The sequence below is a fragment of the Dromiciops gliroides genome, chromosome X, assembly GCF_019393635.1.
Source record: "Dromiciops gliroides isolate mDroGli1 chromosome X, mDroGli1.pri, whole genome shotgun sequence".
NCBI classification, from domain to species: domain Eukaryota; kingdom Metazoa; phylum Chordata; class Mammalia; order Microbiotheria; family Microbiotheriidae; genus Dromiciops; species Dromiciops gliroides.
Window position 1 is genome coordinate 22,831,110 of NC_057867.1, and position 14,951 is coordinate 22,846,060.

The following is a 14,951-nucleotide window of genomic DNA, read 5'->3' on the forward strand; positions in this document are numbered from 1 at the left end:
GATTCAATGAATGAAAAAGTGCTTATTCAAAATTACTATATGCAAAGGATACAAGGATCTCACATTCTATTAGAGGATATATAGATGAGGGTTCAGCTGGCCAAGTGGATGGAAAGGTCCCACTTCACTAATGTGAAGTGTCCAGATTCTCAGATGTTTGTTGCATGAGTTTTGTTTAGTTGTATGGGGGCCTTTTGTTTGCTTTGGCTTTGTTTTGTTTTTCCGTGAATGTCTGGAAATCCTCAACATGTAGTTATCTTTATTGTACTGGAATGATCAGTGACTTGTACATTTAGCGGTAACATTTTAGTGAGTTTCATCAGCCAGAAATATTTTCAGTTCATAAATACAGATTCAAAAATCAGATGCAAGAATCAATTTAAGTTTGCTGAATGTAAAGATCGAACTTCAAGTCATTGTAGATTTAGTAATTGCTTATTGTATCAGCTTAGATGCTAGCACTGCATTGCTGTGCATATTCTAATTTTATTAAACTAAAAAGTTGAACTGCAAAAAAAGTAAGCAAGTCCCTTCCCCTCCCTGCGTTTCAATCTCCCCCTCTGTAAAATGAGGAGGTTGTAGTAGCTGGCCTCTGAAGTCTTTTCCAGCTCTAGAGTTAGGATCTTGTGTGCAGCAGCAGAGCACATGATAATGCACCATCTTTAATGTCCCTTCCACTGAGGAATTCATTCCCCTAACTGATGGTGAGCAGTTTCACAGGGCCAAGGACTTTGGAAGCAAGGATTCTTTTTCTTGGTCTTTAGTAGTGATGGCTTCAGCACCAACAGAAGCAGTTGTCAGGCTGCATCTACACAAGCCTTGCTTTCTAAAATGATAGCAGTGAGGGATGGGCTAGAAGATGGGCCCACGGTCAGGAGGGTGCTACCACTCCCAGGGCTTTGGGGCTTACCTGTTCATTGGAGGTAGTTGGTCAGTAGTTACTATTGATGGTGTTGATGAAAGTAGGCCCCTTTTCCATAGTGCTTTCTCCTCCCAATAATAGCTGTGGGGCCTTCGATATCATCTCATTTGATCCTCACAACAACCCTGGGATGTAGGTGATTGTGATTCCCATTTAACAGATGAGGAAACTGGGGTAGATGGAGGTAAAGTCACTTGCCAAGGGGTCACAGAACTAGTAAGTATCTGAGGCTGGATTTGAACTCAAGTTCTCCTGAATCTAGGCCTAGTCCTTCATCCATTCGACCACCAAACTGCCTCATTCATGATGGTGAAGGGCTCTATGCCAATGAAATCACATGTCCAGAAAAAAACACACAAAAGAACCCTAACACTTTGTGATGTAGGGGATAGAATGTTGGAATTCGAGCCAGGAAGATCTGGATTTGAATTTCCTCTCCACCATTTATTAGCTGTGGAACTATGGGCATATTTGCTTAACCTTTCTGAGCTTTGGGCAATTCTTTTAAAATTTAAGTTTTGTTTTGTTTTGTTTTGTTGCAGGGCAATGAGGGTTAAGTGACTTGCCCAGGGTCACACAGCTAGTAAGTGTCAAGTGTCTGAGGCCAAATTTGAACTCAGGTCCTCATGAATTGAGGGCCAGTGTTTTATCCACTGTGCCACCTAGCTGCCCCCTAAAATTTAAGTTGTAGATGAGTTGTCATTTGCATCAGTAGAAAGAATTCCCCCACAAACAGAATCACAGATCCTGGAAGTGTCACCAAAGAGGATTGCTTGTATTCTCACATGATAGTGTTGAAAATTAAGTATAGTTTAATCTGCCTGTCTCCTAAAAATTAATAAACAGACCAGATAAATTAATATTATAATATCTCCTACAAAATTAATTATAATAAACAGAGACATGTCTCCTACAGGATAAACCAGATCAGAGACAGACAGGAAAACATACTACCAATTTATTTTGTCCCAAGAATAAAGACACCTGATCATGTGGAGACCCCCTCCTAAGAAGGGAGCCCAGAGACTCCCTCTTTCTGAGGGTATATAAGTTTTTTTTTTGTCCACTGGTTAAAGAGTGTTATCAGTTTCAATAGTATGAATCAACCCAGAAGCAAAAGCAGTTTAACAATTTCAGTCATAACAAGTATGGAGGAAATACAGAAGTATCATGAAAAGATTACAGGATTCCAAAAAAGGATGAGATGCCCTCATAAGATAGGGATTTACTATCCTTATATTTTTTTTCCTTTGAGTGAGGCAGTTGGGGTTAAGTGACTTGCCCAGGGTCACACAGCTAGTCAGTGTTAAGTGTTTCAGGCCCAATTTGAACTCAGATCCTCCTGAATCCAGGGCCGGTGCTCTATCCACTGTGCCACCTAGCTGCCCCGACTTACTATCCTTAAAGAAAAGAAGTCACCAGGTAGGGACTAATCTGCTAGCTAGCTATCTGGGTTCAGTATGGAGTTCAGTTAAAGGACATTTTGCTCCTATTAACCTAGGATTTCATAAAAAATACTTTTGGATAATAAGGCACCTCCATCAAATCCAGGTGATCCATACATTCATATTAACAATAGCATCCCACCTTGCTGTATATATTTTGCTGTTGAAGAGAAAAAAGAATATACTAGAGAAGAAAAAGGGAGGAACTTCAGGGAGGAATTTATTATCCCATACAACCTGGGGTGGGGTTCCAGTAGAAGTCTATGTAAATGAGGAAGTGGTGGGGAGATCAAGCATCACTTGAACCTTGCTTTGAACTGATGCAGAGTAAAGGGAGCAGAACTGGGAGAACAATTTATAGTATAATAGCATTATTAAAACTAGCAATTTTGAAAGACTAAGGAACTCTGATCAATGCAATGATCAACCATAATTCCAGAAAACCAATGATTTAAAATGCTGCCCCTCCCCCTCCTAATAGAGTAGCCATGGATGCAAATTTTTTAATCTGGCCAGTGTGGGAATCTGTCCTGATTGACTATTTGTTATAGAGGTCACCACCCCCCAGGGTTGTTAATTGGATGTGTGTGAATATATATATATATGTGTGTGTGTGTGTGTATAATATATATATGTATGTATGTATACATATATAATATATAATTACATACATATATACACATACACATATATATAATTTAAATTTTTAAATTTTTTCTTGTTAAAAAGTGAAATTAGGGGCAGCTAGGTGGTGCAGTGGATAGAGCACTGGCCCTAGATTCAGGAGGACCTGAGTTCAAATCTGGCCTCTCAGACACTTAACACTTACTAGCTGTGTGACCCTGAGCAAGTCACCTAACCCCAATTGCTTCACCAAAAAAAAAAAAAGGAACTAAATGAAATTTTCTCTATAAAGAAAATTGGCCCTGGAGTAGAGCTAATAAAATGTCATACCCTTCCTTCTTTGACAGGCTGTAGGACTATGGAAGAAGAATGGTGCATACACTAGCACCTAGCTTCTTAAACTGTGAGTCTCGACCCCATACTGAATGTGGGGGTCCCGAAAAATTTGGTACCAGTAAAAAGTTATGTATACCTATGTCATATACCTATATACCCAGGGTCACATAAAAATTTCTCAGGTGAAAAGGGATTGCAAATGGAAAAAGTTTAAGAAACCCTGCTCTAGCAGACTCAGTTGATGTGTTACTTGATTTTGCTGAACTGATTTTACTATTCTTTTTTGTTGAAGAAATTTGTTATAAGAGATGGTGTGCTGGGTAGGGGAGTGAGAGATGAATGCATTCAGAAATGAATAGAAATCAATGATATCAACACATTTTCAGAGTTATCTGAGTACTTTAAAGATTAGCATTAGTGTTCCTGACTGCGGCAGGAAAAATCACTAGACTTTGAGTCAGAAGACTCGGGTTTGAATCTTGGCTCTGCTACTTACTGTCTGACTGTAGGCAAGTCACTCCCTTTCCCTGGATCTCAGTTTCTCTACCTTTAAAATGGGGATATTGGACTAGAAAGTATTGAAATTAACTTAGCTCTGAAATTTTGTGACTATGTTCTAAGCTAAAATAAATTCCAAACAACCATTTCAATACTCTATTTCAAAGTAGCTATGTTTTTCCAGTGATAGGTCTGACAGGAAAGGAATGAATCAAATGAAAACAAACTTCAGCAAACCACTGGAAGTGTCTGTTATGTCAAATTCACTTCTTTCTTCTTCTGCCGGAACTTCTCACTAAGTTGCAATGAAAGTTATGAAAAAAGAAATAGTAGTTATACAACTGAGAATTGGGATAGCTCTGAGGACTTGAGGTGAACAAATAGCCATTTCTTTTCATTCAGGTTTTATTGTAACTCCTCATTTTAAAAAAAACCTATAGGTTTTGTCGCCAGTCCAGACTGACTCACTAAGTGATTTTTTTCAAGAACTCATAGATATGGGGGGTACCCTTCACTGGCATAGATCACAGCCCATCCCCACTTTCCCAAGTTCTGTGCCTCTTGTGCATGCTCTCCTACACCCCCCATACACACACACACACACACACACACACACACACACACAAAAATAGGTTAGAGACCTTTGCTCCAGGCCTTTTCACATTCCATGGGTACAACTCTAGCATTGGGGCTGCCCATTGACCAGGGGCCAGCCCACCTATACCACCTTTTCAGATTGTACATTTCCTCTTAACTACAGAGGAAACATGGGAGATTTAATTGAGTCTAAGGGATTTGCTTTTCTACATGTAATACTGATGAGTAGAAGGTATTCAATCCTTCCTGTTCTCTCCCTCCTCTCTTGGAAGGAGCAGAGCTGAATCAACCCAGGGCATGTCTATCTCACCTCAGTCTCACCTGTTTCTTCCTTGACCCTTTTTCTTCTCATATCAGAGACTGAAGATTTAATTAGCACACCCCCTTATAAGGGCCAGCTCACATTTAGCCTAGGGACAATGTAATCACCTTCAGGTTCACATAACTCCTTCCCCTGCTGTTTTATGGAGTTTATATCAGATGTAAAGTTACTGGGTTTGTTATTTTGGGGTTTTTTGTGGGGTAATGAGGATTAAGTGACTTGCCCAGGGTCATACAACTCATAAGTGTCTGAGGCTGGATTTGAACTCAGGTCCTCCTGAATCCAGGGCCAGTGCTTTATCCACTGCACCACCTAACTGCCTGTAGTTACTGGTATTTTTACAATAGTTCAAAGCCCCTAGTTAGGAAAATTCCTAACATTGAAATAGTCATTTGGGTCTCTGTCCTCATTTAAAGTTTCATGCTTGCATAGGCAACCCCTGGCTCATTGTGTTTGAGGTAAAATTAGGAAACTAGAAATATTTAGGTAAAAGAATAGAGTAGAGCATATTATAGTATCTCTTACTGGACAAGTATATGGAAAGGAAGGTTAAGGAAAAGAGCAGATTTTTGGAGGGAAACTTCCCTCAGTCTTCAGAGATGTGAGTACAATAAAGAGCTCCAGTCCAAACCCTCCGTTCTGCAAATTGTGCCCAGTTTGATGGCCCAGAATAACCCCACCCTTCTCTGCTATAACTCAGCCCCCCTCTCAGTTAGTTTCTACTTTGGGTTGTTGTTCCTGTATAGCATGCTGATTATTTCTAGCTCCACTCAAGTCCCCAGCAGGGCTGGAGATGTTGCCTCCCCACTGCTGCTGCTCAAAACTCAAATGAAAAAATACCAAAAGAATCCCTACTGTAGGCTGCTAGGCGGTACAGTGGTTAGAGCACTATTCCTGGAGTCAAGAAGAACCAAGTTCAAATTCAACCTCAAACACTTATGACTTGTGTGACCCTGGATAAGTCACTTAATCTCTGACTGCCTCATTTTCCCCAGCTATAAAATTTAAATCATAATAGTGCCTTCCTTCCAGGGTTATTGTGAGGAACAACGGAAATAATATCTACATAGCATTTAGTACAGAACCTGGCACATAGGAGGTGCTTATTAAACGTGTATTTCCTTCCCCATTTCCTTAGTGTGCTTATCTTTCTGAGAATTGTGGTGTAGTGGATAGAGCACTGGCCCTGGAGTCAAGAGGACCTGAGTTCAAATCTCACCTCAGACACTTACTAGCTGTGTGACCCTGGACAAGTCACTTCACCCCAATTGCCTTAAACATCCTGGACCATCTCCAGTCATCCTGATGTATATCTTGCCACTGGACCCAGATGTCTCTGGAGGGGAAAGTAGGGTTGGTGACTTGCACAGCCCTCCCTCACTTAAATCCCATTCAGTGCACCCCAAAGTCATGGTCCTTTTTAAGAACGAAGGACAAACAACAACAACAATTTTTAGTCATAGAATCACACTGGAAGAAAACTCAGAGTTCAAATCCCCTTCTAATATACCTATCCCCTCTAAAATATCCCAAACAATTGGCCATCCAGCATCCATGTGAACACCAATAGTGATGAGGAACTCACTACCTCACAAGCCAACACGTTCCATTTTCAGACTATTCTAAGAATTAGAAATTTCTCCCTTATAATGAGATAAAATTGTTCCTAATTCTTCCTGCTGAGGCCAAACACAACAGATCGAACTCTTCCTCCATACAACAGCCATTTGAATAAATCAAATCTTTATTAAGCATCTACTATGAGCCAGGCATTAATCTGGGATTAGGAATATGAAGGAAAGAAAGGAAACAAACTCTGCCCTCAAAGAACTTACATTCTATCAAGAGAGACTATGGCGGGGGCAGCTAGGTGGCACAGTGGATAGAGCACCAGCCCTGGAGTTCAAATCCAGTCACAGACACTTGACACTTACTAGCTGTGTGACCCTAGGCAAGTCACTTAACCCCAATTGCCTCACACACAAAAAGAGAGAGACTATAGGCACATAAGTAAGTGCATACAAAATATATGCAAAAATTAATATCTAAATATAAGAAAATTTTGGAGGAAAGACCATTAGTAGCTAGGGGATCATGAAAGGCTTCATGTATTGATGAGCATTTCAGTTTAGCTTTGAAGGAAACTAGGGATTCTCAAAGGCAGAGGTAAGGAGGAAGACCACTGCAGATGTGTACAAATGCAGAGATGGGAGATGGTATTATATGTAAGGAATAGTAAGAAAGACAATATGGCTAGATCGTCGAGAGGGTAAGGAGAAGTAATATATAATAAAGTTGGAAAGACAGAGCCTTAATTGTAAAGGACTTTAAATGCCCCAAATGGGAGTTTGTTTCCTCCCTGAGCCAATAAGGGGCCACTGGAATTCATTGAGTGGAGGAGTTACATGGTCAGAGATGTACTTTAGAAAAAAATCACTTTGGCAGCTTTGCAGAGGATAGATTAGAGAGAGGAGAGACTAAAGACAGGATGTTCTGAGCTGGACTTGACTCAGGCCAGTCACTTGGTAATTTCAGTTTAATAATGGCACAAAATGACACACCATTTGATCATCTAACATTTAACAAAATGAGATTGACTTAGTCATAACAGGGGAAGGATATTCAACAGGGATTTGCATTGAGAACACTACTCCCCTCCCTTTGAGCGGTCTTTTATCTGCACCTCAGAAAGGGACTCAAAAGCCTGGAGCCTTTTGACCCCTGAATTATTCAGTTCCCAAGGACAATTTCTACCTTTTAAAGAAAAGCTAGTCTAACTTACATGGGAATGGGGAGGACAGATATCACTCCCATTACACAAAAAATCCAATCAGAAGTCTTTATGAAAGGTGATGAGAGCTTGAACCAGAGGGGAACAGATGTGAGAGATATAGAAGTATAAAAGATGAGACTTGGTAATTGCTTAGACATGTGATGGGGGAGAATGAGGACAATGGGATGATTCTAAGGTTGAAAACTACAGTAACTAGAACCTGTGTCCTCAACAGAATAGGGACATTAGAAAATAGGGAGCATTTCAAAGGAAAGATAAAGAATTCTGTTCCAGACATTTTGAATCTGAGATGCCTATAGTCATTCAGATAGAAATGTCAAATAGGCAGTTAGTGATGTGGGATGGAAATCAGAAGAGGCACTAGCACTGTACTTATAGATATGGATGTTATCTTTATAAAGATGATATTTAAGCCTGTGGAACACGATGCTGTTATGAAAAGAGAATATAGAAAGAAAAGATAAGAGCTGAGACAAAGCTTTGAGGAACACCCAGAAATGGTAGGTGTGACATTGATGATGAACCAGCAGAAGAGACTGAAATGGAAAAGTTTCACTTGAATAGTGAGGTATGAAGGCAAATTAAAGAGTTGAGAAATAAAAGGAGAAATGACAGCAATGAGGGTAGACAGTTTTTGACTATGAAAGAAAGAAAAGAAGTAGAATGATAGCTTGCAGGAAGAAAGTGATCATTTGCCCCCTCCATTCTTCCCTCTTCCTCTCTAGACTGAACATTTGCAAATCTTAGAGTGCTATATACATATTTGCCACCACCACCATCACCATCATCCTTTCCACAGTTCCTCATATTTTATTTATTTTTTTTTTTTGGTTTTTGGTTTTGGTTTTTGGTGAGGCAATTGCGGTTAAATGACTTACCCAGGACCATAAAGCTAGTAAGTGTTAAGTGTCTGAGGCTGGATTTGAACTCAGGTCCTCCTAACTCCAGGGCCAGTGCTTTATCCACTGCGCCACCTAGCTGCCCCTACAGATCCTCATATGACATGGCTTCCTCTCCATATATGCTCCAACTTGTCAATGCCTCTTAAAAGGCAGCATCCAGAAGAAAACATGGACAAGCAGAACAGCTTTGAAAGTTACATGTTGAATTTATTATATACTTAAAATGAAAAGCCAACTCTACGTAATTTGAGACTCATTCTACTTTGCAAATGGGAATATTCATATTGTTTGTTATTTATCGAGTCCAGAATTATCTTTAAAATGGTTTTTAAGCAAAAGAAAAGAAAATATAGTATCTAGAATGGAATATAGGCTTACAGGTGTGGTTTGGGAAGCAAATAATCCAGTGGGACCATTATCTCCCTTGTTTCAGACATTACCCTTCCATTTCCATAGGCAAAAACATGCATTAGCTTTGGGGCAGGTACATCACATAATTGACATACAAAGTCAATGGGTCCTCCACATTTTTTTTTGGCAGGGCAATGGGGGTTAAGTGACTTTCCCAGGGTCACACAGCTAGTGAGTGTTAAGTGTCAGAGGCTGGATTTGAACTCAGGTCCTTCTGAATCCAGGGCCGGTGCTTTATCCACTGTACCACCTAGCTGCCCCCAGTCCTCCACTTTTCACATAACTTCAGTCTAGCCATGTCTTCCCACCTCATATGTTGGTCCACTGGGCTTTGTTTTACCTGAAGTGCTGGCTTAGTAATTAATTTCCATTGAATGTTACCTCACTGGATTTGTTCCATTGTTCAAGTCTACAGATCTATTTGGATACCAACTCTTCAGCTGTGTCAGCTATTCCTTCCCCAACCCCCGCCCCCCAGCTTTCTGCCATTTGCAGGACAGATAATAATTTATGTACATGGGAAATTCTTTTCAGGCATCCTTCTAGGCCTAAAGAGGTGCCAGTCATACTGTTTTACTAGTCAGGTTTTAAAAGAACTCTGATGCATCTTACCTCATTACCTTTCATTATAATCCTATTTATAGCCACAGCATTTGGCACAGGACTAAAGGCACAGGATACGGGAGTGTTGCCTTGTATGACAATAAAGGAAAGGGAGAAAGTCACATGTAGCCATGGAAAGAACAATGGACTTAGAATACAGAGACCTGAGTTCAAATTCTGACTCTGCCACTTGCTAGCTGTGTGACTGTGAACGGATCACTCCCCACTCCTGAGTCTCATTTTTCTAGTGTATAGAGTGAGAGAATCAGATTAGATCATCCCAAAAATCATTTCTAGCTCCAACACTCTCGATGAAATTGTTAACTAATATAGCAGTACTCATCTGCCTCATTATTATTTTTCCTCCCAAAGTTCTCACCTTAATTTTATTTATTTATTTATTTTTGGAGGGCAATGGGAGTTCAGTGACTTACCCAGGGGCACACAGCTAGTAAGTGTCAAGTGTCTAGGTCACATTTGAACTCAGGTCCTCCTGAATCCAGGAATGGTGCTTTATCCACTGCGCCACCTAGATGTCCACCTTCCAGAATTTTTATTTTATTTATTTATTTATTTATTTTAAAATTCTCACCTTAAGAAGCTATGGGGGGCAGGGGGGAAAGAAGCTATGTATTCATTCCATAGATGGAGCAATCATAATTTCTCACAAAACACATTTGGAACTCCTCATCTGAAATTGCCTTCCAACTTTCTGGCATATTCTTTTAAATCATTTTCTTCTTTGGTTGAGTTCTTAGCCCTGTGCCTGGCATGTAGTAAGCAGCTCATAAAAAACTTGTTTCCTTCCCCTTTTGTGTAAGGAAGGCCAGCTAAAAAAGTAGATTAGCATCTTCTCTGCCACTTAGAGTCCTAGAGTTTCCTGGAGCACAGAGAGGTTAAGGGACTTGTCCGGGATCACACAGCCAGTACATCAAAAGCAGGACATGAACCCAAGTCTTTGTGACTCCCGAGCTGGCTCTCTATCCACTACACAACACTTCCTCTCACTAAATCTTACTACTAGCAAACCATCTTCCTGGGAATGTGTATTTCCTTTTTAGACACATCCACTTCTGTTCACTTTCATAAACCAAGACTTATCTGCAGGCGAGTCTGGTCAATAAGCAGGCTGGAGAAGACCGGTTTGGGGCAAAATACAAGACACAGCTTTAAAGTCAAGAGGCTGGTTTTCTCTGGTTTTCTGAACAACAGCCCTCATTTGGCTAGAGCAATTGTGGCATATTGTTTAAAAAGCAATCTCACAGCTTTATCGTCAGCCCTTGTACGTCAACAATGTCTTCTGGCTTCCTCCTCTGCCTGGTGAGGCTAAGAGGTATGAGCATTATTTCTGAAAACAGGTAACTATTTATTCCCCTCTACTCACACCAGGAACAGGAATAAATACATTTCCAGAAAACACAAATGGAAAACCATTTCCACAATTGATCATATTAATAAGGCAAGCATTCTCCTCTGTGGGTGAGAGAAGGCTCAGGATGAAGGGGGAAGGTGGGGCGGGGAGGTGGGGGGCGGGGGAGAAGGGCAGTACATGTTTACCAAGCAGAGGAAGTAAGATAAAGAGAAGGAAAACAGAAAGAAGAAAAGGAGGAGGAAGGAAGGAGGAGCAAGGAGGAGAGAATAGCAACTTCTCCAGCTCAGCTCTTCAAAGAGATGAGCTTAGCTTAGAATGTCAGATAATTCCTCTTGTGCTCCAGCTGATTGATAAAGGTCCTTGGCTTTAGATTCCCTGTGCTGTCCTATCTGATCATTTACAATCATGTCTTTGATTTGTATTGTACTTCCATGTAATGGTGGTGGTGGTGACAGCTAACATTGATGAAGCACTTTAAGGTTTGCAAAGTGCTTTGACTCCCACATTAGCTGACTTGTTCCTTACCACAACTCTGGGAGGGAGGGAGGTGTTGTGATTGTCCCATTGGACAGACCAGCAAATGGAGGCTGAGAACTGGTAAGTGGCAAGCACCCAGGACTACATGGATAGTAAGAGTATTGGCAAGATCCAAACTTGTGTCCTCTTGGTGAGGAGGAGTCAAGGGTTCGAGGCCCTGTCCAAGCACAGATGCTGCAGCAAGGCTCCCCGGGCCAGCAGTCTATGTCCTGTCATCTCAGCACATTGTAGAAAAGAAGAAACAAGCAGCCAGTGACTCACCCAGTTGCCCATCTCGGGCCAGCCGAGCTGGCCCTTGAGTCCAGGCCCTCTGACTCCTGCTCTGTGCTCTGGACTGTGGGCGCAATTCCACACTTAGCTGGGAGCTGTTCTGTATTCACATCCTAGAGAAGCCCTTGCTCTTGGCACTCAGTTTCCAACCATCTAAAATGCTGCAGGGGAAGCCAGCCCAGGAGAGTGAGGAAGCCTTCAAGAGTGAACTTCCTCAGACCCAAAGACACCATTCCCATGAGGAAGAAAAGGCGGGGGGCTGCCCCAAGAGACTGGTGTGGCTGGATGCCCAGGGACCTGAACCTTCAGAGGGATGGCCTGTGAGCATAGAGAAAGGAAGCAACGCTCACTGCGGGTAAGCAGGGCTTCATCTGGGGCACATCAGTAGCCAGGCTGCACAGTGAGTAGAGCTTGGGACCTGGACTCAGGAAGACCTGAGTTCAAATCCCATCTCATATGCTTACTGGTTGTGTCATCTATCCTGTGTCCATTTCCTCCTTTGTCAAACGGGGATAACAGTAGCAGCTCCCTCACAGGCTTGTTTCAAGGCTCAAACTAGATCATATATGCAAAGTGCTTTGCAAGCCTTAAAGCACTCATTGTCTGTCATGACCAGGAATAATCATGGATCTAGATGTTTGCAAAGCCTTGCCAAAGTCCCTCATGGTGTCCTTGTGCCCGAGATCGGTCAATAGGGGCTGGAGGAGGGCACGCTTTGGGGGGGTTGGGGCTGGCCGAACAACTGGACACACAGAGTCGTTCCTGGCCCAACGTCAGCTCTGTTGGAGTCCCTCTGGGATCCAGGCTGTTCATCCAAGCCGGGGATTAAATGTGCTAACCCTCGACTTGGCCACTTTTCCAATCTGCAGGTGCCACAAAGCTGAGAGGGACTGCTGGATGACAGTCAGGATCTCAAAGGCCTCAGTAGGCTGGGAGGAAAGGAACAATCAATCAGTCAACAAGCATTCATTAAGTACTTACCATGGGCCAGCAGAGGTGGTAGGCACTGGGAGTACAGAGGAAGGCAAACAAGATGAAGTTTAATCGAAATAAAGATGAAATCCCACATTTGGATTCAAGAGATCAGCACAAGTAGGGGGGGACTTAAAGTGTGGGGAACACAAGGACTTGACCAGGTCTCCTAGGAACCCCCCACATTCAGGTGCCCTTGACCTGTGTCTAGATTATGGAGGCCATAATCCCACCCTTCCTGGCCCTGCTCAGCTCATCTCTGGAACATTTTCTTGGATTTGGGGAGACACACATCAGAAAGGACATTGGCAAATCAATCAGTCAACTGATAAACATTTATTAAGCACCTACTGGGGGCCAGGCACTGTGGCAAGCATTGGGGATACAGTCCAAAGACAGACAGTCCCTGCTTACACTCTGAGGGGAAAAGACAAAACACGAAAGGAATCTGAAGGGGGGGCTGGGGTGGGGACAAGGAGAAATGACTCCCCTCAGGGGTGTGAGGGAGAGGTCTGAAGACACCCCAAAGCAGAGCAGCTGGTGGGAGGGAGGAGCTGCCTGCCCTGGGCCCCTCCTTAGATGCAGGTTTAGGAGCTCATGGCTCTGTCCTCCAATCACAGGGCTCCCAGAGGAAGGTGGCCAGGCTGGGAAGGGAACTGGGGAGCGTGCTGTAGAAGGAGTGGCTGAAGGCATTAGGGCCAAGGAGCCAGAGAAGACTTGGGGGCACATGCTGGCGGTCACAGAGCAGAGCTATTGGACTTCTGCTGAGTGCCACTGGGCATCGTCTGGATCATGGGTAGAAGCTGTAAGGTCAGGCTATGGCTCCATGCAAGAAAGAACAGTTAGAACTTTCTAAAAGTGGTGGGGTGTGGTGAGGAGGGGGAGTTCTTCCAGTGAAGGATGGTGCTGACCACTTGGTGGGGATGCTATTGAAGGCATGTCCCATGGAGGAGAACAGGAGGAGGAGGAAAAGGGAGAGGGAGAGGGAGAGGTGATCTCACCTGGAGCTAAAGGACTGGAACTGAAGGCAAAAGCCACAGCTACTGGAAAACCTGAGTACTTAGGCAAAAGCCTAATGCTCTTTAAGCATTGGTCTGACTATATGATTCCCCTTTGCAATAAACACTATTTTTAGATTTTTAGATTTATGTATTTATATATCTCTGTATAGTGAAAGAGGAAGGGAGGAAGGTACGAGAGAGAGAAAAGGAGAAAGAGAAAGTTTCCATATCTCAAATATTAAATTCTTATCAGAGAAATTTGTTACAAAGGTGCTTTTCCATCTAACCATTTCCCTTCTTATCCTGGGTAGGGATATACTAAGGATATCCTTCTTTTCCTTAATTTTATTTATTCAGAAGCTTTTCACTTTCATATAATCAAATGTATCTATTTTAGCCTCTATATTTGCTTCCATCCCTTGGTAAGTTGAGGATAATATATTTCCTACCCACAGCTGTGAACAGAATATCATCTGCTTCTGGCATGATCTTTATGTAGTGGAATAGTACTGTGCTGCAAAAAATGACAGATATAATAATTAAGGTCATGTATTCATTTAGAATGTATTGTGGAATATTTTTAAGGTGTTGCTCTAAAACTAATTTCTGTCAGACTGCCTTCCAGTTTTCTCAGCAGCTTATATCAAATAAGGAGTTCTTTCTCGAGTAATTTATATTTTTCAGTTTATTGAACATTGAGTTATTGAGAATCAGTATTTCTGATTCTCCTTTTTCTAGTCTGTTCCACTGATCTAATTCTCTGGAGGGTTTTAGCCAATAATAGATGGCTTTGATAACTAGTGTTTTATAATATAGTTTGAGGTTTGGAAGTCCTACTTCACCTTCATCATTCATTACCTTTTTTCATTGTTTCTCTTGATACCGGAGATCTTTTATTGTTCCAAATGAATTTTGTTATTATTTTATCAAGTTTTGTAATGCATCTGTAATGGTTTCTTTGATAAATCACCAGTAGTCTATTTGATAGGATTTTATTTTATTCCATAAATTAACCCATTTATTGTTGGACTATGGGCTACAGATATTTGATGGGGAGATTTTACTGGTCTTTCAATTCCTTCAGTCTTCTGATGGAGGATTTGACTGTAACTGCAGAGGTGGTGTTGTAGATTCATGTACCACCAGCTACTGTTTTCATACAGGATCCACAATGCCAGATACCCAACAACCCGTCTCTTCATTTTGGTCTAGCCACAGAAGGAGCAGGTATACTTGGCATGCTGGCTAATTTCAATTTTCTTCACCATTTTTCTGAGGGATGCACCATAACGTGTTCCATATTTACCAACAATTCCGACCTTCTTGGTGCGTTTAGCCATGTTGC

The 14,951-nt window shown here is 41.9% G+C and overlaps 1 pseudogene; it reads right to left on the reverse strand.

The window, feature by feature from the left end:
* Positions 1–14,614: 14,614 nt before the first annotated feature.
* Positions 14,615–14,951, reverse strand: LOC122733842 (annotated as a pseudogene).